The sequence below is a fragment of the Macrobrachium nipponense genome, chromosome 33 (assembly GCF_015104395.2).
Source record: "Macrobrachium nipponense isolate FS-2020 chromosome 33, ASM1510439v2, whole genome shotgun sequence".
Classification (NCBI taxonomy): domain Eukaryota; kingdom Metazoa; phylum Arthropoda; class Malacostraca; order Decapoda; family Palaemonidae; genus Macrobrachium; species Macrobrachium nipponense.
The window spans coordinates 32,628,274-32,651,496 of NC_087219.1; the positions used below are offsets into that span (position 1 = coordinate 32,628,274).

Genomic DNA, 23,223 nt, shown 5'->3' on the forward strand with positions numbered 1-23,223 from the left:
AAGGCTCCAGAGAAGAGAGGTAGGTCCGCCTTTCGTCCCCTTTAAAAAGGGAAAATGAAACTTTTCTCCTCCAAGCACCAGTAGGTGCCAGGCTCCTGGGATTCGTGGAGGCCTGGACACTGATTACGCAGACGCGTCTTCATTGAATATCATAAGGAAGGATATCGTATCCCTTTCCTGAATACTCCGCCCCTAACGTCAATACCAAGGGAACTATCAGCCAAGTACAAGGACCCTGTGCTGAGGGATACTCTTCGATCAGATGGTGGAAACAAAATGTGGGACAAGAGTGCAATAGAACTAGTACTGGATCAAAACTCCCCGGGTTTTACAATCGCCTTTTTCTAGTGGCGAAAGCCTCGGGAGGCTGGGAGACCAGTACTAGACGTCAGCTCTCTGAACAAATTTGTTCAGAAGGAGAAGTTCTCCATGGAGACTTCTGCTTCAGTCCTAGCGTCATTACGACAAGGAGAGATTGGATGGTGTCTCTAGATCTCCAGGACGCCTACTTTCACGTCCCGATCCACCCTTCGTCGAAGAAGTACCTCCGTTTCATGACGGGGGGGAAGGATCTTTCAGTTCAGAGCCTTGTGTTTCGGCCTGTCCACAGCTCCTCAGGTCTTCACAAGCCTGATGAGGAATGTGGCGAGATTTCTTCATCTCAAAGGAGTGAATGTCTCTATGTATCTAGACGACTGGCTCATCAGGGCCAGATCGGAGAGACAGTGCTTGGAGGACCTAAAGTTAACTCTGGATTTGACCAAGGCGTTGGGATTGCTTGTGAACCTCGAGAAGTCTCAGCTGACCCCCAGACAAGACCTAGTCTATCTGGGGATTCGGATGGATTCTCGGGTTTTCGAGTTTTTCCTTCACAAGAGAGAACCGCAAAAGGTTTGAGGATAATCTCTCTCTTCTTAGAGAAGCAACAACGTCAGCGAGGGAATGGTTGAGCCTTCTGGGGACGCTTTCCTCACTGGAACAATTCTTCCCTCTAGGAAGACTTCATATCCGTCCACTTCAATTCTTCCTCAAGAAGTCTTGGAGCTGGAAAACCGGACAACTGTCGGACGTTTTTTCCATTCCAGTGGAGATAAAGGCACACCTACAGTGGTGGTTGCTACCTCTGGAAGAGAACAAAGGGATCTCTCTAAGAACACAGAATCCAGACCTAGTGTTGTTCTCCGACGCGTCGGAGACGGTTTGGGGAGCGACATTAGGCTCAGAGGAAGTGTCAGGCACCTGGGAACCAGCACAGGTGTCCTGGCACATAAACTGCAAAGAGCTCTTCGCCGTACACCTGGCCTTGAAGAGCCTAGAACCTCTGGTGAGAGACAAGGTAGTGCAAGTAAACGTGGACAACACCACCGCCACTTGCCTACATTCGGAAACAGGGAGGGACACACTCCTCGTTCCTTTTACGAACTCACGAGAGACCTATTACTTTGGACGTCTCACAGGAACATCTCCCTGCTGACAAGGTTCGTACAGGGAGTAAGGAATGTGAGGGCGGACAGGCTCAGCAGGAGGAACCAGGTCCTTCATACAGAATGGACTCTGCACGAGGAAGTGTGTCTCGATCTCTGGTCTCTGTGGGGAACTCCTCATGTGGATCTCTTCGCAACATACATTTCAAAAAGGCTCCCAGTGTTTTGCTCGGTCGTGGAAGATCCAAGAGCGATTATGGTAGACGCCTTCCTGCTAAACTGGTCTCGAGTGGACGTTTTACGCTTTTCCCCCATTCAAAATCCTGGGGTTAGTAATAAAAAGTTTGTGGCGTCAAAAGAGACGAGGATGATATTAATAGCCCCCTTTTGGCCGGCCCAGGAATGGTTTCACGGAGGTGGTAGAGTGGATCGTAGACTTTCCAAGATCCCTACCAGGAAGGACGGATCTTCTCAAACAACCACACTTCAAGAGGTACATCAAAACCTCCCCGCTCTCGCTCTGACTGCCTTTCGACTATCGAAAGACTTGTCAGAGCGAGAGGCTTTTCTCGCGAAGTGGCAAGCGCGATCGCGAGAGCTCGCAGAACCTCCACTACGAAAGTATACCAGTCGAAGTGGGAGGTCTTTAGAAGGTGGTGTAGAGCCAAGAAAGTTTGTCCTCCTCCTCTACCTCTATAGCGGGAAATTGCTGATTTCTTGCTATTCCTGAGAGTAAAATCTCATCTAGCCGTATCCACAATAAAGGGATACAGAAGTATGCTCTCGGCTGTATTCAGGAACAGAGGATTAGATCTGGCAAATAACAAAAGATCTCCACGATCTCATAAGATCTTTTGAGACTTCAAAGTCTAAGGAACCAGTACCTCCGAACTGGAACTTGGACGTAGTCCTCAAATATCTGTCTTCGGATAAGATTCGAGCCTCCGCATCTGGCATCATTTAGAGACATAACTAGAAAATGCCTATTCCTTTTATCATTAGCGACGGCAAAAAGAATTAGTGAGTTACAAGCTCTGCAGGATAAAGTAGGATTCAAGGGAGACTCGGCTATTTGCTCGTTTAAGACCCTGTTTTTAGCGAAAAACGAGAATCCCACGAATCCCTGGCCTAGGTCATTCGAAGTCAAAGGGAATGTCGAGTCTCGTAGGCAGAGAAGCAGAGAGGTCTCTATGCCCTGTTAGAGCTCTGAAGTTCTATCTTCAGAGGAAGCGTCAGTTGGGAGCTCTAGACAAGGTCTTTGGTGCGCGGTAAAGACCCCACAAGAGCTGATGTCCAAGAATGCTCTAGCGTTCTTTGTAAGAAACGTCATTACGGACGCTCATAAGGTCTGTCCTGACGAACAATTACAACTACTGAGAGTAAAACAAAGCTCATGAAGTAAGAGCGGTTGCGACGTCTCTCGCGTTTTATAAGAATATGTCGCTTAAAAACATTATAGATACGGACATATTGGAGATGCAACTCAGTATTTGCATCTCATTAGAAAGCGTTGCTTGAAAGACGTGCGTGTGACGTATGAGAAGTGCTTTTCTCTAGGTCCTATCGTATCGGCAGATACGATTCTGGGTACGGGAGCCCGACACCAATCCTTAAATGTATATACTTTTCTTCTGTTTGGATATGGTCGAGTCTCTTCGAACAATGGAGGGACTTAGGCTAGCACGGGCGGCCGTCTATGTTGTTCAGTAAGAGAATTCTTGTCATATCCAATTAGTTGAGTATAATTTTTTTTTGAAAATTATGTATGTGTGCGTAGTGGTTTTGAGTTACGGTTGTTGTGACGAGTTCGGGGATAACTCGTAACAATCTTTAGTTCTAACATATGGTTAGGATCAGGTGGTCGGGATTGGTTGTGTGCTCCTTCATAAGGTGTATTGTCATATAAGTGGATCAGCACCCATTGACAAAGTCCTTTTAGGCTCTGCCGAGTAAGTGGGTAAGACCCCATCGGCAGACCCACAAGAACTCTTGGCCATAGATCATATATCTCGCTAAAGTTTCTTGAGGTGATGCAGACTACTGGGCAAACACCCACGAAGTCTACCACCTATCAGGTAGGAACCAAGGTTTTATTTATACCTACAACATATGTTGTTTACCTGTCTATTCCATATAGAAGCTGTCTCTTACCCTCCACCAAAGGGTGCCAATCAGCTATGTATATATCTGACAGGTAAGTTGATTGTTATGAAAATGATATTGTTATGTTACAATAAAGTTTCATACATACTTACCTGGCAGATATATACAATTAAAGGCCCACCCAGCCTCCCCGCAGGAGACAGGTGGAAGAGAGAAAAATATGATAGAAAACGGGGATGGTTCCTAGTCCTGCCGCCCAGGGCAGGCCGGTAGATCACCTGACCTACCTGTAGCGAGTGGCGCGAAATTTGAATTTCTGTCGGGGACGACGGAGTCTTAGCTATGTATATATCTGCCAGGTAAGTATGTATGAAACTTTATTGTAACATAACAATATCATTTTTCAAAAATTCACCATAAATCACAATATTGTTTTAGAGACTTCAAATTTGTTTCAAAATGAAGAAAAATGACGGAATATTACTAGGCCGTAAGAGTTTTAGCTTACAATTGCGTTTTTCAACTATTTCGGTAGAGTCAAATTTGACCGAACGTGGTTTTTTTTTTTCTATTTATCGTGATTTATATGCAAATATTTCGAAAAAAAGAGAAAAGCTACAACCTTCAATCATTTTTAGTTGTATTCTACATGAAATTGCGCACATTTTCATATATAAAAAAACTTTATGTAACAGCTAATTTTAAATTGTGCAAACAGTTTCGACAATCGCACAAAAAAATTTCTGATTTTTTCGGAAGTTACCGCGCGAACGTAATTTTTTTTTTTTCATAAATTTCACCATAAATCGAAATATTGTGCTAGAGACTTCCAAGTCGTTGGCAAAATGAAGGTAATGATTGAATATTACTAGAATATAAGAGTTTTAGCTTACAATTGCGTTTTCGACCATTTTGGTAGAGTCAAAGTTGACCGAAAGTTGAAATTTGCACTTAACGTTATTTATATGAAAATATTCCAATATTGATAAAAGCTACAACCATGGGTTGTTTTTTGTTGTATTGTGCATGAAATTGCGCACATTTCCATATATAAAACTTTATGTAACGGCAAATTTAAAAGGGTGCAAACATTAGGACAATCGCACGAAAAAATTTATCGGAAGAGTTATCGCACGAACGTAAGGAAAAAGTTTTTTCATAAATTCACCATAAATCGAAATATTGTGCTAGAGACGTCCAATTTGTTGCAAAATGAAGGCAAATGATTGAATATTACTATAATATAAGAATTTTAGCTTACAATTGCGTTTCTCGACCATTTCTGTAGAGTCAAAGTTGACCGAAGGTTGAAATTTTGCACTTATCGTTATTTATATGAAAATATTTCAAAATTGATAAAAGCTACAATCATGAGTATTTTTTAGTTGTATTGTGCATGAATTGCGCACATTTTCATATATAATACTTCATGTAAAGGATAATTTAAAATGGTGCAATAATTATGTTCAAAGTGACGAAATAATTTCCGAGATGTGTCACTGATACGTTTTTAGTGCGAAAAAAAAAAAAAAAAATAAGAAAGAAATTCGCGCTTGCGCGCCTGCGTTAGCGATTGTAAACAAAACAACGCCTTGATCCGTGAACTCCAGCATCCCCCAAACCCCAAGGCACGTGATACAAAAGTTTTCGGCTGGTAGGCCTATAAGTATTTTTCCGCGAATTTTTAAAAAAACTTTTTTGAGCCGACGTATGATACGTCCAATCGGCATACGGGAGACATTTTGACTCGACGTTTAATACGTCCAATCGGCGTAAGAGGGTTAAACGGAGTAGGATTAAAGGCATTGTCTAAATTCGTACATGGACCTCTCCTTTTAAGACAGTATCAGGATTTTCTGCTGACAAGAGTGCTTGGGCTAGCACAGGCGGCTTTTGGTGCTTTTGACAGTATGAGAATGTGCATAGGTCTTACAAGCGAGGTAGTACAAATTGAAATTATATTTGTTTATTTTTATTTTTATTTATTTTCATAAAGAATTATTGGTGTAAAATTTGATGTATTGAGTTTTTTGGTTGGTTTGTTTCAAGGATGTCCGGGGATGACTTCTTGCAATCTTAGATACAACATTTGGTTAGGTTAAGGTGATCAGGATCGGGATTGTGCTCCTTAGAAAAAAGGTTCTTGTCATATAAGTGGATTGAAACCCTTTGACATAGCCCTTATAGGATCGGCCAAGTAAGTGGATAAGACCCCTTTGGCAGACCTACAAGAACTCTTAGCAATAGATCAATATCTCGCTGAGGCTCTTGAGACTAAGCAGACTCCTGGGCATTAACCATGAAGTCTTCAGTCTAAACAGGTAGGAACCAAGGTTTTATGTTATTAATACCTACAACGATTGTTGTGTTTTCCTGTTAAATCAGTTATTAGCTGTCTTTACCCTCCTCCAATGGTGTGAATCAGCTATGTATATATCTGACAGGTAAGTTGAATGTATAAAAATGATATTGTTATGATACAATAAAGTTTTATACATACTTACCTGGCAGATATATACAATTAAACTACCCACCCAGCCTCCCCTCAGGAGACAGATGGTGTAGAAAAAATCTGATGGAAAACGGGAATGGGTTCCTATTCCCGCTACCCAGCGGCGGCGCGGTGGATCACCTGACCTACCTGTAGCGTGTGCGCGAAATTCGAAATTCTGTCGGCGCGACGGAGTCAATAGCTATGTATATATCTGCCAGGTAAGTATGTATAAAACTTTATTGTATCATAACAATATCATTTTATTCTTTTTCATAAAACTAGAGAGCATTCTTAATTTGCTAGTTTTGATGGTATATTTTCTTGAAATTTTTGTGAAATATATGCATACATTCATACTGTCATTTGGTAGCAAATTATTTTTCAGCGATGCACTTTACAGCTTTGCAATACACAGTGCAATTTTTGCATGTGAAAATTATTAATGTGCCTGTATAATCAGTTTGGTTATTCTACAACTATGGTGACATAAATTTTTGAAATGAACAGGCTTTAATGATTTCATAACTGTAATTCGTATAACGTGAGACCTTAGTAAAATTCATAGGCCTAGTTTACCAGTATAGATGATAGCGCTCATGATTTCGTTGTCAGTTGATATTGCCCTAAATGAATGACTGTGTATAACAACGATAAAAGTGAGAAATTGTATAATGCGGTGGTAATTAAATCCTCATGTAACATTAAATGGTTCAGTACATCAGCCTAGGTCCAGGATACGTTGACAGTTTACTTTAGTCTTAAAAATAAGACAGTTATAACACTGGTGCTTACTATTACATTTGCAGCTTCAATTCTTTATGAAAGTGATTGTAATTATGTAATTGCAATGATACAATACAGTGATAATTATTTTTCTAAGTTCACTTGCGACCATACCTATAACTAACAGTGTTAGTTGGCCCAAGATATGGGTCTAGTCATTATATTTATGGCAATAATGCCGGATTGAACATCATTATAAAGTTATCGTTATATTTCATTACGATGATGTGATTAAGGGGGCCGGCCGGCTAATGCCCTTTTTCAAGGTCAGGACTTTGATATTCATACCACTTAATAAGGTGACTTGGGACATCTCCAAACCGCATATGATTTTCACCTCTGACCTTCAGTTTTGTGACGCCAGGGCGATTTATCCCGAAAATAACCATTTTTCAAAATCTATCTCCTCCCTTGATATTTAATATTAAGACCTGGGATTACTACCATATATAGACCTGATGTAGACCTCCAATCGAATGGAGAGTTTTTTTTCTAAAAGTAATTTTTTTGCAAGATATGAATTTTTCAATATGGTAAAAAAATAAACCCTATAAAACAGGAGAAAAAATAAAAAAAAAAAATACGAAACAAAAATTGGAAAAAAGGGCTCTATTTGATTGTTCTATAATGTCTTCCTGAGTTATATACCAAATTCCAATGTTATAGCTTTAAAACTTAGTGAGGAGATAGACTTTGAAGGTCAATAAGTATAGTTTTGAGATACGGGTGTTCAAAGTTTCCCTTCGTATTTCTATAAAGACAATGTTAATAAATAATGATTATTATGAATGTATATTTCTTTTTTGTGTATTAATAAACCAAAACTATTTTATTTATCATGAATTTAATCATAAATGATGATCCCTTTGCTCATATATCGCAGCCTGGGCACTGCTTGAGGCAAGATGGGGCACTCCTTCCTACGCAATTCTCTCTCTCGCCTTCGCTAACAGTCGGCTTATTACAGCGAATTTTCTTCTTCTGTATGTTAGCGAGATGTTTTCCTTGTATTTTCCTCTTTGGCATGATGAAATTCTTGCCCGAAACCAAGATAAACAAACGTAAATGCAAGAGAATTTCAAGAGGTGAAACTCGAAGGCGTACTCTTTTTTTTACAAAGACAATTTAATAAATCATGATTATTATGAATTTCATATTCCATTTTGGGTTTTAAAAAACCAAAACTTTGTTATTTATCATGAATGAAGATCTCTTTGCTCAAAGATCGTCGTAGCCTTGGGCACAGTGTGACGTGTGCTGTCAAGCAAGACGGGGGCGTTACTAAGCAACCCTCCCCTCTCTCTTCACTAAATACGCATATATTATGATATTCTGTAATAATACTTGAGCGATTTTTCTTCGTCTGTATGTTAGCAAGATGTTTTCCTTGTCTTTTCCTCATTGGCATGATGAAATTCTTGCCGAAACCTACATAAACATACGTAAACGCAGGCGTATGTCAGAGGTGAAATGGAACGTGTAAACTACTCGACGTCTGTAACCACACTAAATCAGGACTGGACTACTTGGCCTGAAGTCTCCTTCTCGACTCGGGGAATGTCTACAGATGCCATTTCTCCCAATTTCTTTGACAATAATTATCAAAATTTACGATAATAGAGGAAATATTGCATTTTCTTGTACGGATCAATGTTTTAGGCTTATTGAGTTACGTTAACTAATTACCCTGTAACTACGAAAGTAAGAGGAATTTTGACGAAATATTTCGTATACGTATTCTCAATTGCCATATGAAGCTCCATGAATTTTTTCATGTCTTTGCATTTTTCGCCCTATACCTCCATATATAGGCGTTCCGGCCGGCCCCCTTAAGATGCCTTATATATGTATTTATATATAAACTTGTTGTAAACCACCTATGTTACTTTTTTCATCGACAAATTAATTAAGTTCATTCCAGTTTTTCATCATCAAATCACCGACTGTTGTTGAGAAGTTTTGCTTCTTTTACCCTCTCATAAAAAAAATTAGAATAAAAATCTAACTAAATGTTTAAACAGTATGAGCTAAAAACGGAAAGGGTCAGTGTTTATCCTTATTTATCAGTAAGAAAAAAAAAAGAAAAAAAAGAAAAACTATTGGTTGGGAATTCATACCGTTAAGTTTTGAGCACTAACAAGATCACGATAAACTTAAACATTCCTGTTCGATAAAGTCGAATATATTGCATAACTGGCAACTGTCTGACCGAGCGTGGATTTCCTTGGTGTGGAAATCTGGCAGCCCTGCCGGAGATGGGCACCAGTCACGAGTTGTTGGTGGTGAGAGCAAGAGCTCGAGACCTCTACTACCCTTTCAAAGTAAGTATTTTCTCCAAAGTTAGAAAGTAAGGTCATATTTTAAGATTAAACAGAGGTTAATGAAAGTCTGACTCTACGCAGTGCACACATACTAGGTACCTCCATGACGCTTTTGAAATTTTTACTTAGCCTACAACTTCGAATATTTAGAAGATTGACGCCATTTCAATGTTTGCGGAGTCGCTTTTGTCAATAAACTTCCCATACCATGTATTAAATCTGCACACCACTTGTACCCATAGATGCTTGGGTACTTTCTTCTCAAAAATCGTAAACAATGACTTCCAACCATGACTTCAAAGGGAACTACGATTTTTGGTAGAAGAAGAAGAAGAAGCGTGCACTAGATAATTCTTTAAATAAATAGTTAAACAGCAGCATAAGGTCATGAATTGCATAAATTGTTACATATTCATGATTATTAATTTGAAAATATTTGTTGTTGAAAAAGTAACTAGATTTCTGACTCAAATATCAACAGTTTTGCTGTGAACAGTACCTACGGCATTCTTCGCGCTCTTCTATTGTTTATCAGTGTTACCGATTGGTATGTGTTTACAATCCAAACTTACACAAAACCGGGGAAATAAGTGAAATTAGCGTATCTATTGTAGTATATATACGTGTTAGAGCAATTTTATCGTTATTGCATCACTATAACAACTAGAATTCTTGGAAACAGTTTGTAAATTCATCATCGTATGTGTGAAGCTCCACTACATTGGCAACGATGAGTCATTTTGCTGTCTGCTCGTATCTACTTTAGAAATATCTGTAATTTTTCGGGGTTAATTTGGTTGCAAAAAAGGGATAATAGACATGAATTAAATAAACATTTTGAAGTAACAAAGTAAAGTTAAACTAAATAATGAGTAAGGTAAACATTTAAGGGAATAAAGTTTTGCACCTCAAACCGTGTACTCATGTGCTGCCCGCAACTGTGTTTGTGGAGTGAGCGCTTAGGAACCCCGAAACCGCAACGTAGTTCAAGTGCAATTTGGAGTGAATTAAGACCAAAACGTGTATTATTACAATCAAATAAGCACAGTGGAGTTTCAGTTGCAATGGCAGTAAGGATAAAACCACCGATTACAAGGCAAAAATGAATTTGTTCCGATACGTAATATACAAACCATCGGTCCTTTAACAATAGGAAAGTAACTAGCGGCAGCTGGAACGGTCGTAAGCTTCGAACAAGGGAGTTCAGTAGTTAACTGCTTGTCCGACAGTGCACGCGCTGCGCGACTGGGAGGTGAAGAACCACTTTTGCTTTCGGCCGTGTTGGTGGAGGACGTGTTCGTCATCGCTCTCTGCCCAATTCATCGTCGTATGCTTTGGTTGTGTGTTGTTTCTTCAACTTGGTTTGTCAGTGTAGTGAAAGTGTATTGTAAGTACGTGACTTTCTTTATTACTTTTTATTACATTGATTATGGATTCTCGTGCAATGGAGCTATCCCCACGCCCCCCCATCAGCCGCAGAGTTTGCCCTGGTGTGGAGGGCTGCAAGTGTGGGGTCTTTCGCTCTTTCCCCGAGATAGAACCTCATGTCCTTTGTGCGGGGGCGTGAGTGCTCTCGGACCGAGCCATGTAATTTTGTGTGAATTGGTCGGAGGTGCAGTGGGTGCTGTACGAGGGTAGGAGGAAGCGTGGACCTGCCAAGGAGTCGTCGGAAAGCTCTCCAGCGACTCCCTTGGTCACGGACACTTCGTCTTCTTTCCTGCCCCCGGCTCAGCTCCCGCGTATGGCGCCTTCCCCTTCAGGGGGGGTTTCTCGGTCCCTCTCTTCGCCCGATCTGTTGAGCGTAGAGGAAGGCGCGAGGTACCCCGATGTGCAGTTGTATTCGGGGTCTTCTGTTTGCTCGGGGTGGGGCTCCCCCCCCACACGAGGGGGAACCCCTCCTAATCACCCGACTGTTGCTTCCTCAGGTGCTCCTGCTGCGGGCGACGACCTCGGCCAGGTGCGGGTGCCGCTGGTGCTCCAGAGCATGCCGAGTGTCCAGGGGCTGCTCCAGCATCTGGCGGGTGCTGTGCCGGTCACCCATGGAGCGGTGACCACCACTACCACCACTGTCTCGACTCCAGGGTACGCCGCCCCTCCTCACCTGGTCTACACCCCGCACGTGATGTCAGTGACTCCGACGGCCGCTGTGCAGGGCCCGATCGCTGCCGTGCCGAGGAGAGGCGTGCCTTCCCCTCTCTAGTTCTTCGTGCTGCCAGCCCCTGACTTCCGATGCCCAAAGAGCTCTCCCCTGGACCTGCCGCCGGTACCCAGGATGTTGCTGGCTACTGCCCCGTCTCCTGCTGTACCTGACCTGCTTGCCGTACCTGCTGTTCCTGCTGTTCCTGCACCTGCCGACGTCGTCCCAGCCCGTGGTGTTGCTGCCCCAGTCGCTGGTCCTTCCGGACAGGTGCAGCCGGGCCCTGTTGCTTAGGCAACAGCAGCCCCGGCTCCATCCTGGATGGAGGACCTGACGTCTATCCTGAGGGAGCTGTTGAAGAAGAAGAAGAAGAAGAAGAGGAAGGTGTCGTCGTCGTCGTCTTCTTCGTCACCTGCTGCCGCCTCTTCCTCTTTGACTTCCAAGGCTTCCAAGCCGAGGAAGAAGAAGGCTGCCTCCTCCCCCCCCTAAGAAGGCTCCCTCGGGAACTTCTAAAGGCCTCTCTCACTTCGGTGGGACGGGGGGTTCTTCCGCTGGTCCTCCTGCTCCTTTGGGAGCGGGGCCCGTCTCTCTTTCTGCAAGGAAGAAGAAGACGGGGACCAGAGGGGTACCGGCTAACACCGGTACTTCCTCGCCTGGTGCTAGGGGCGCTGCCACTACACCAGGTTCCGGGTCGGCTTCTCGTTCGCGGAAGGCTGGTGAGAGCCGCTCAGGTGACTCTCTCTAGGCCAGCGATCGTTCTCGTAGTGACCAGCTAGTTACCAGGGTTGCTGTGATGGTCCCAGACCGGCCACGGGCTGAGGCTGGTAAGAGGTCCCCTCGATCGCAGGTCCAGCGGTTTGACGCGCCGTGAGAACAGGCACCGGTCCCCCCGCGACAGTGGTCTCTGCAGGTCCCCTGAGTGCCACTCCCACCGGGACCGGATGGATAGGGGGACCAGCAGCAGCTCCTCTGACGCACGGGACCGGGGCCGTTGTTCTCGGTCCAGCCGCTCTCCCCAGGAGAGCCGCGTGACCAGGCCTGCAGCTCGATTGCCACCACAGGTTGGTGATTGCCTGCAGCCCCCCAAGCACACCGGTCCTGCCGGTTGGGGTGGGGGGGAGCGTCAGGCCTTCCTCTCCTATCCCTTCAACTTCCTCGGGTTACAACGGGAAGGGCGAGGCGATCAGGAGTGATTGTGAGGGACGCGCTCCCACCGCGACAGTGGACTCTGCCGCTCCCCTGACCACCGCTCCCACCGGGACCAGATGGATAGGGGAACCAGCAGCAGCTCCTCTGACGCTCGTGACCGTCGCCGCTGCTCTCGGTCTAGCCGCTCTCCCCAGGAGAGCCGCACGACCAGGCATGCAGCTCGATCGCCAGTGATCTCCTGAAGAGCAGGAAAACCGCTGGTCCGCAAGAAGCCGCTGGTCCAGACCTGCAGCTCGGGGTGGCGATCGCCTGCAGTCCTCCCAGCCTACTAGCATGCTAGTAGGCAGGGTAGGAGCATCAGATCTCCCTCACCTGTCCCTTCAACCTCCTTAGGCTACACCGGGAGGAACGAGGCAAACAGGAGTGACCGTGAGGGTGGGGGGCTGGCAAGGACAAATGACCCTTCCCAGACTCCTGGAAGGACCATCATTGCTGTGCACGTGACGGTCCGTCTGAACCACTCATTCAAGAGAACAGGGCGCGCTCCCCCTTCGGTTCTCTTGAGAGGTTTCGGCCTCGACGAGGACTGGGACGTGTCGGAGGACGGTATCGGCTCTCTCCTGTCAGGTGCCCGCTCAGCCACACCCAGACAACGGTCACGGTGGCAGCAGACGTTTAGCCTACAGTACGAGTTCGTAACCCTCCTCGGGAAAACGTTTTCTCCTGACGATAACGTTTTCCCAGACTCTGAGCAGCCATCACCACAAAGTGTTGGCTGCTCGTACTCGCTTCTCTAACTGCTAGTTCCGCTGGGAAGGCGAGCGAGTACCCAATCTTCCTCCCCCATTCCCTCTCTCCCTACGGCTATGGGAATCGGGAGGACCACCAACCGATGATCGTCTGACGAATTCGGTGGGGGTTTCGCCGAGCGCTTAGAATTCTTCGGAATTTCTAGCACACTCGGAGTGTTCTGGATTTTCTACGATCTGCAAACACTTGGACGAAACCACGGTCCAGACTGGGCTAGACGAGAATCCCAGATAATTGTTACTACGATAATCGGGAATCTCGCCGAAAGCTCGAATCCTGGAATTTCTAGCGTTTGGAAGAAGCACTGCTGCTGAAGGAAGAATTTCTCACAGTAGGTGGCCAACCCTGGGATAGAGAAGAACGGATGGGAACATCCAGTTTGGCTTGAACTTTCGTCTTCGGTATTCTGTTTTCACCATCGAAGTCTTCCTTTGGCGAAAACTTCTCCTTCACTTTCTTCATTAGAGAGTGAAGGGTGTCGGCTTCCAGTCCTTATTCTCTTTCCTCGAATGGAAAAGAATTTAGGATGGAGGTCTTTGTACAGGAACCTACAAATATACTACGTATATTGCCCTCGCGACATGATTGTTAATCAGTTGAATTGTCCGAGGTGTAGACACATACCGTAGTTAACTACGGATTGTGACCAAGACGAATAGTATCTTAATTGAACTGCAACTCGGGACTGCCTGCAACCTCCCAGGAGTTACCAGTTTCAATTTTGAGATACTTATGGTATTGTTATGACAACACCACCTCAGCTTTTGTGTTCACCGAAATCCGTTTTGTTTAAATGCAATTGCTTGAGCGTATTTTTTTGCGCTCGATGGTTCTAGCCGAACGCATTCCTTCTTGGAATGGATGACCTGGCAACTCAGGATGACGAGTGACCGAGAGCTAGCGGTGTATTGGGCTGCCTGCCGCAGCACACTACCAGCTGGCCCTCTGAGATGCACGGTCAGTGTATGACTCACTCCTCTACAATGATTGACTACCGAACCGTATCTCTGCCCGACAATCACAGACTTAGGTCTCTGGTTGACTGGGATTCTCGCATACATGAATGACCATCTCTACTGCATCGCCTTGGACATTGCGAGAATTTTCAGACAGAGATATCTCAATAGACTCTATCATCTTTCTGTTTACCGCACAGTAACAGAAGTCTGTAGCCTAGTCTCCCGCTGCATCGCACCTCTGCGATAATGCGGATGATTTCTTCAGGCATCTGAGTTTGTCTTCTAAAATATCTCGTATTCGTAGGTGTGCAATTGTTCATTGTTCACCCCGAATTACAGATGTTTAACGGAAGACATCGCCTGCTCCCCGACCTGCCACCTCTACTTCCAAGTTCAGCCCTTGAGAAGCGGTTCTTCAAGCAGTACATCACTGTGTTTTCATTACTGAAAAGCGCCCCGCTTTCATTGCAACTACGACTTCTCACCGAACAGCAATGAAATAGCGGTTTAGAGTTTTCAGTCCTTTGTGAGCACAGGTTTCATACATTCAACTTCCCTGTCAGATATATACTTAGCTATAGACTCCGTCGTCCCCGACAGAAATTCGAATTTTGCGGCACACGCTGCAGGTAGGTCAGGTGATCTACCGCCCCGCCGCTGGGTGGCAGGAATAGGAACCATTGCCGTTCTAGAATCAGATTTTCTCTGTCGCCCGTATTGTAAACATACGTTTGCGGTATCTCCTGACTTGATTTTTGTTTTTCATCGCCATCGATCTTCTGGGCTGTCTTTTGCGGGGAAGTACTGGGTCTTTGGTTCGGCATACGCTTTTATTAGCTTTTTAATGAATTTCGCTTCGAAATTTCAAAGAATATATTATGTGAAACTACCAAAATTTTCGGTAGACATTCACATAGTTTGCAAGAAAGGGAATTATTAATATTTATTCATTAATACATGTAATATGTGTTACAACTTTATTGAGGAAATGTAAAACTCTAATTTCCTACTTTAGGAAGTCAGAAAGGCATATGAATAGATACGCTTCCTTTAGAAGCTTTAATAGCTTTTGTGCTAACGAGCAGTTAGAGTATTAGCAGTACTAGTAGTTGTTGCATCCTCATTACCTTCTTACTCCACAGAAACTACAAATTCATATTTGCAAATTTGAAGATAAATGGATGTAGCTCAAAATGCGAGCTCTTGAAAGGTAAGAAGTGAATATAGTGTTCCCCATTGCAGTGGAGGGTGCGTCTGATCGGCTCTGTCTCGCTCCCAGGTCTAGACCTCTTCCAAGCTCACAAGCCCAGAGGAGAAGGAATGTCGAAAGCCGCACGGAGGTTTCAGAGAATCCCCACCGGTCAGGCGTCCCCTCGGCAGATTCTGTAGAACGTCCCAGACTGCCAAGTTCGTCCTAAAATAGTGGAGGGTGCGTCCGATTGGCTCTGTCTCGCTCTCAGGCCTAGACCTCTTCCAAGCTCACAAGCCCAGAAGAGAAGGAATGTTGAAAGCCTTGAGGAGGTTTCAGAGAATCCCCACCGGTCGGGCGTCCCCTCGGCAGGTTCTGTAGTAGCGTCCCAGACTGCCAAGGATAGCCGTTGGAAAGGCATCCTAAAACAGTGTTTTTCGTCATCCGATTCTTCATCGAAAAAAGGGTGGAGTTCTGACAAGCTATCGAGACCTTCTAAAATGTCGTGGAATTCGCCAGCTAGCAGAAAGAGTGGCAATCGTTTGGAAATTGGGCAAGATTCGTACGAGCTCTCATTCATTGATTAGAGCCTCTTCCAGATAATAGAGGCGTAGAATACGGCCTTATCTCCAAGAGAATAAAAGCTTGAGAGATTCTCTTCGATCCTCGGTTTTCATTTGCTATCTCTTTTGGCTAATACTAATTCGTGTTTATTGACGAAAAGAACGAAGAGAGTAAGATTTCCATTCTCTCTCTGCATCGGAGAGGAAAGAATGTAGTAAGAAAATTTAGTGTATACGACTACTGTATGACAAGTCATATACGCATACCGTACTTACCTTTGTGGTTCGCTACGGAATTATCTATGTCCTTACAGGAATTTCCTAGTAAGGACTACGCTTAAAGGGTTTGTTACGACAACACCTACTCAGCTTCAGTATTTAACGAAGGTTGTTTTGCTTAAATATGCATTATTGAGAGCTTCCTTAGGCTCGAGAATAATTTTATCATATTCCTTCATTGAATGGAGTAACTGGCAACTCAGGAAGAATGCCGCGAGGCAGCGGACGGGACTGCTGTCATTGTAAGGCGTAAGCCAACACAGTACCATCTAGTTCTCGGTCATGAACGGTTGGTTACATCTCTCTCTCCTACGGGATCGAATGGTTAACCGTATCTCACCCCTACAATCATGGACTTAGCCTCGAATTGAGGGAATTTATAGGCAAACATGAATAACATTGTATTCGTTTTGCTAAGAAGTTTTCAATAAAAAGATCCCTTGTAACCTTTCGGTACTGTTTACCGCAATGTAACAGGATTATAAGGAAGAGATAGACAATATGATTCTAACACAGAAGAGCAATTTATTATATGATGCTCTCATTCTTACGAAAGCATAGTCTTATTAGAGAATATTCTCAGTGAGAATATGGATGAATTTGTTGGGAAAATCACACCAGTGGCAGAAGCAAAAATAATGGACTTGGTAATTTCTCGATATAGCGAGTTATTAATCGAAGGGTTCAGTAGCCTCTCTGACAGCAGGCTCGGTAACGGTACGGTTCGTTCCTGATTTCGTTCCCCGTCTAACTTGAAGGAGGTTCGATCCCAAGGAGGGACGAAATTATTTAAATCAATTGAGTCATTTCCACAGCTCTCTCATATTTCAAGAAGCATTGAGAATCTCTTTTTTCGCCCCTGTTCGCGTTAACAAGAGAAAACCTGTTTGGAACACGGACACGGAACGTAACGATCCTTAAGAGGTTCGCTGCACGATGTTGCATGTTCCGTGAGAATCTTCTCGACCGACGATAATAACTATTAACGTCTGTATAAGCTGAGTTGGAAAGAGAGTTGTGAAAACCTGCGATGCGTCTTCTTCATAGATCTTTTCGCAAAGTTGAAGACGAAAAGACTTCCTCTAGACTGCTTCCTTATCCTCGAATCAAGAGAGGTAGCATTATACGCCATCCTTTCCTTTCAAAGGTAAATAAACATTAAATTTTTTTTTTCTCCAATATACAGGCGGTCCCCGGGTTACGACGGTTCCGGCTTACGACGTTCCGAGGTTACGACGCTCTTTCTTAAATATTCAATGGAAAAATCCGTCCTGGGTTACGACGCTTGTTCCGAGGTTACGACGCTGACGCTTCCGACGCTCCGAGTTAACGACGCTTTTAAAAAACGCATACTATGATAAAAATCCTTTATAGTTTAGCACAGTATATTAATAAAAATAAGTTTCTGGTTAGATTACAACAAAAATTTTGAGATTATGATGATTTTCGACACTTTTTATGTTGTATTTTTCTATGTTTTTTAGTGACGCCTCATATGCGGAACTAGTTTCCGAGCGAATGAATACATACTAGTTACATATAACAGTCCAAAAGCGCAAATAATGAAAAAATCATTTGCTTTTTTGTTTCCAGTAAAATAATAACAAAACGAAGTTTCTGGTTAGATTACAAACGCAAATTCCAAGTATTCCAAAGAGAGACATTATCCAGTAATTTGATCAGATAGAGAGGAGAGAGAGAGAGAGAGAGAGAGATGAGAGAGAGAGAGAGAGAGAGAGAGAGAGGCGTCTTCCGACGCTCCGAGTTAACGACGCTTTTAAAAAAACGCATACTATGATAAAAATCCTTTGATATAGTTTGTAGCACAGTAATTAATAAAAATTAAAATAAGTTTCTGGTTAGATTACAACAAAAAATTTTGAGATTATGATGATTTTCGACACTTTTTATGTTGTATTTTTCTATGTTTTTTAGTGACGCCTCATATGCGGAACTAGTTTCCGAGCGAATGAATACATACTAGTTTACATATAACAGTCCAAAAGCGCAAATAATGAAAAATCATTGCTTGTTTCCAGTAATAATAACAAAACGAAGTTTCTGGTTAGATTACAACGCAAATTCCAAGTATCCAAAGAGAGACATTATCCAGTAATTTGATCAGAGAGAGAGAGAGAGAGAGAGAGAGAAGAGAGAGAGAGAGAGAGAGAGAGAGAGAGACGAGAGAGAGAGAGAGAGGCGTCTTCCGCGCTTCCGAGTTAAGGACAGAGAAGTGTTTCGTTTCGTTAAACGGCCTCTGACTCATGCCAGTAAATGTTTTGTTGATACTAATAATATAAGCCTATTTAAAGATAGTTTTTACTTTAATTAGTCTATATGATACGTAAATAGTAATCAACTGTTCTTGTAGCCCTCAATATTTGGCAAAATCGAAGTATCCAAAGAGAGACATTATTCCAGTACGTTTATGAAAGAGAGAGATTTGAGAGAGATAGAGAGAGAGAGAGAGAGAGAGAGAGAGAGAGAGGAGAGGAAGAGAGAGAGAGAGAGAGACGCTTTGGCAACAATGGTCTCGGGGGTTTTTATAGCTTCCTTCTGCCTTGATGATCGTGGATATTGTAGAAGGATTTCGACCATACTCGTTTGCCAAATCGACGATACGAACGCCACGTCATGCTTTGCTATAATTTCATGTTTTGCTTCCATCGAAATCATTTTCTTGGGTTTTTTCTTATCACCTGCTTTGTCTTTAGCTTTGAGACCCATGGTTAATAATAAAATAGACAAAATAACACGAAAAATAGGCGCAAATACAACGAACTAAACAACGACGTGTTAACATGCAGCACCAACAAACGAAAACAGACTGAACGCCATTTATCGGTCGCCTATACAACTAATCATCGCAAAATCGTATCAAATATTTCGTTGTATATCAAAGCTTGTATTTTCGCAAATTTTCTGTTATATCTCAAAACATTCGTATATTAGGCAATCGTATGTCAAGTTTCCATTGTAATTTGATCAGAGAGAGAGAGAGAGAGAGAGAGAGAGAGAGAGAGAGAGAGACGCTTTGGCAACAATGGTCTCGGGGATTGACGTAACGTTTATTTTCTGAACAGATAGGACAGAGAAGTGTTCGTTTCATTAAACGGCCTCTGACTCATGGCAGGAAATGTTTTGTTGATACTAATATATAAGCCTATTTAAAGATACATTTACTTTAATTAGTCTATATGATACGTAAATAGTAATCAGCTGTTCTTGTAGCCCTCAAGATTTTGCAAAATCACTCCAGGTTGTACATAAAACTTCAAGAATGTAGTGTCACCAGAGGATTACAATAGTTTTTACCTTCAAGAACCAGCATTCTTTTATGAAAATCAACTCCCAGGTTTGTACATAAAACTACATGAAAACAACATGTAGTGTAACCAAAGGATTATCCAAGTAAGGTTTTTATAACTTTTTATTAGTTTAAGACATATTTCCAAGCGTCGTTCCGGCTTACGACGATTTTCGGCTTACGACGCGTCTCAAGAACGGAACCCCCGTCGTAACCCGGGGACTGCCTGTATAAATTCTTAATGGACGCATTAAGATATTTACTGGCGTCAGAGGAAGAGAGGATGATGCCTTTTGCCCCATTTTTGCCTTCGGGAAGCTGGATTCACAGAGGTCACGTCCTTCTTACAGCTCTTTTATAAAGGCTTTCGCAAGAGAGGCGCTCTACTCTATCAGCCTCACTTAGAAAGGGACCTAAAAAACCTCTACACTCTGAGTCTGTCTGGGGGCAGACTGACGAGAAGTGATAGGGATGAGAGGATTTTGCAAGGTGAATGACAAGGGTCATAGAAAAGACATAGAAGTGCTGCAGATAAACGCCACTACGAAGAGCCTAAGAGAAATGCAACAACAGATATCTTCGTTAGTGGGAGTTTTAAAGAAGGATCCTCCCAGGAGAAAGGATCGCTTCCTTCCAGTTAAGAAATCTTGTCCGATAGAAGTCTTTGACAGCTCAGACGAGGCGCCTGCCAGGAGTCTGGCGCCAGCCAGGCGCAAAATGCCGACAAGGCGAGAGGATCCTATTAGTAAATACAGAAAAGCGCCTGAGCCTCCTACCAGGCGCCGGGCGCCTGGCACCTGAGGCGCATTCCGGGCACCTGGCGCCTGGCACCTGAGGCTCCTGCCGGGCGGCTGGTGCCTGAGGTGCATTCCGGGCGCCTGGCTCCTGAGGCTCTGGCCGGGCACCTGGCGCCTGAGGCGCCTTCCAGCCGTGATGAACTTCCCAGGAATGACACATCACAGGCGCCAGGCACCATGAACCAGGATCTCTTTCTTCATTGGACATGGAGTTAGAAGTGGACCAGGAGGCTCCTCTTTGGGACTTTTCGCAGGATCAGTTTTCTCCTGACAGGGTCTCTAGATGTCGCACAGGCGGCCATAGCCCTTGTCAGGATGTGGCTGGTTCTGTTAGAGGTTTTAAGCATTCAAGACTTTCTCCTGATAGGGACGTTAGTTATCGCACAGGCGGCCGTCGTCCTTAACAGGATAGTCTTAATGCAAGTAGAGGCAAAGAGCAAGATCGGCCTTCTCCTGGCGGGGACTCAAGATGTCGCACAGGCGGCCGTAGCCCTTGTCAGGTTAAAGTCGGTACTGCTAAAAGCCCTTCACCTTGCGAAAGGAGGCGCTCTCCTCCGGTTGCTCATTCTTCTCCCAACTTGACTGGACAGGAAATGGAAGATAGATCGGAATTGAAAGCCAATAAGGGGGCAGGTCTCTCAGTTTATAAGACCTTAGCAACCTTTTATTGAAAGAATTCATTCATGACTAGTAAGAGGATATTAAAATCATCCTCCTCCTAAAAACCAACAGTAGGACATTATGTACTTTGAGTTGGAATCTTTTCGTGGCCCACAGATTCCTTGTTCCGACAAGTGGGAACCTCCTCATCAAGCTTCTTTAGAAATCTTATGAGAAAATTAATTTTTTCTCTTGGCTCTAACAACTACCAAGAAGACTAGTGAAATTAAGTTATGAGGTCTCGCATCGGATTCAATGGAGGCTCGACTATTGGTTCTTACCATCACATTATTTCTGGAAAAGAATTAACACCCTTCTAACCCTGCATCAGAGCTCTGAAGTTAAGGGACTTTCCCATTTGAAAGGGGAAGAGATAGAAGGGTCTCTGTGCCCGGTCGGGGCGCTTAAACTTTATCTTTAATAGAAAAAATCGTTGAAGGTTTTTCTATAGCCTTTGGGCTGCGATGAGGATATGAAACGCTTCCCAGAAGGCGTTCAGAAGGAGAAGACAAGAACCAAGAAAGCCCTGGGATCACCCACTTTCGGCTCAGAGTTATCTTCATCTTCCAGACCTTCCCCTCCTTCGGACAAGGAGAGGGAAGATTCTACAACGAGAGACTTCCTTGACAGGCAGGAATAGAGCTCGTCAGCAATGGAAGTATTCACGAAGGATCCTCCCCGGAAAGAAGACTGTTAAGACAGTCAATCGTCTACGGGACGTGATTGACTCCAAGCTCCTCCCCTGGTCCTAGACTAAAGGATCCAGGTGGAAGAGAACCTTCCACCCTTCTCTAGTCTCCGGACAAAATATTGTCTGTTTTTTTGCTCCGGATCTTCGGACAATGAAGCGCCAGCCAGGCGCCAAGTGCCAAACAAGCGAAAAACGCTATAGGCAGACAGCTCGAATGAACGAGTTTATTGTCTGATCCGGAGAAGGAGCGGACCACCAACCTGGCACAAATGCGCCAGAGTTGAACAGATCGGACAGGTAAGAGTGTCCGATGTGGACATCGCTAGCCAGCCTCGAGACTCCAGCCAAGCTCGAAGCTCCAGCAAGTGGGGAGGAGCCAGCCGGGCGCCAGGCGCCAGAAGCGCCAGCCAGGCGCCGAAAAAAGCGCCAGCCAGGAACCAGGTGCGAGGCACCAGCCAGGCGCAAGGCTCCAGCCAGGCGCGAGGAGCCAGCCAGGCGCAAGGCTTCATCCAGAAGAGAGCCATATCAAAGAACACCCTGGTCTTCTTTGAGACAAGTGTGATCTCTAAAGCACTTCATAAGTGACTTGATGAGTCCTTCAGACAGCTGAGAATTAAAAGCGCATGAAGTGCGAGCTTTTATGAATTCTTGTTTGTTCCATAACAATATGTCATAAAGGACATATGAGCTTTCACTTACGGGAGATACAACTCTCTGTTGACCTCCCATTACACAAAGGATGTCAAGTTAACCTACGAGAGATCCTTCTCTCTTGGTTAAACGTGTCTGCGGATACGTTGCTGGGATAGGGAGCCGACACTGATCCTTAACTTGTGAGTTAAATTTATTGAACGTGGTGTTTTTTCTTTGGGTTGTTTGAAAGGAGTTTGGGGATAACTCTTTTCAAATTAAGCACTAACCCTCGTGTTAGGATCAGGTGATCGGGACCGGTGTTGTGCTCCTTAATTATGCTACTAGGCATAGGTGTATTGTCATGTAAGTGGATAAGACCCCATTGACAAAGGCCATCAGGTTCTGTCGAGTAAGTGGATAAGACCCCATTGGCAGTCCCACAAGAACTCTTAGCCAGAGGTCACATCCTCGCTGAGGCTCTTGAGACGAAGCAGACTCCTAAGCAATAGCTAGGAAGTCAACCCTCCGTCTAAACAGATAGGAACCAAGGTTTTTTATATATTACCTACAACGCATGTTGTTTACCTGTCTAATCAGTAATTAGCTGTCTCTTACCCTCCGCCAAAGGTGCCAATCAGCTAAGTATATATCTGACAGGGAAGTTGAATGTATGAAAATGATATTGTTATTGTACAATAAAGTTTCATACATACTTACCTGGCAGATATATACGATTGAATGGCCCACCCAGCCTCCCCTCAGGAGACAGGTGGAAGAGAAAATCTGGTTCTAGAAGGTATGGTTCCTATTCCTGCCACCCAGCGGCGGGGCGGTAGATCACCTGACCTACATACCTGTAGCGTGTGCCGCGAAATTCGAATTTCTATCGGGGACGACGGAGTCTATATCTGCCAGGTAAGTATC

General features: G+C 44.0%; 1 pseudogene; it reads left to right on the forward strand.

Moving 5' to 3' along the window:
* The first annotated feature begins 8,379 nt into the window (after window positions 1-8,379).
* The window catches only part of LOC135202827 (SAGA-associated factor 29-like), a 72,220-nt pseudogene continuing 57,376 nt past the window's right edge, over window positions 8,380-23,223 (forward strand).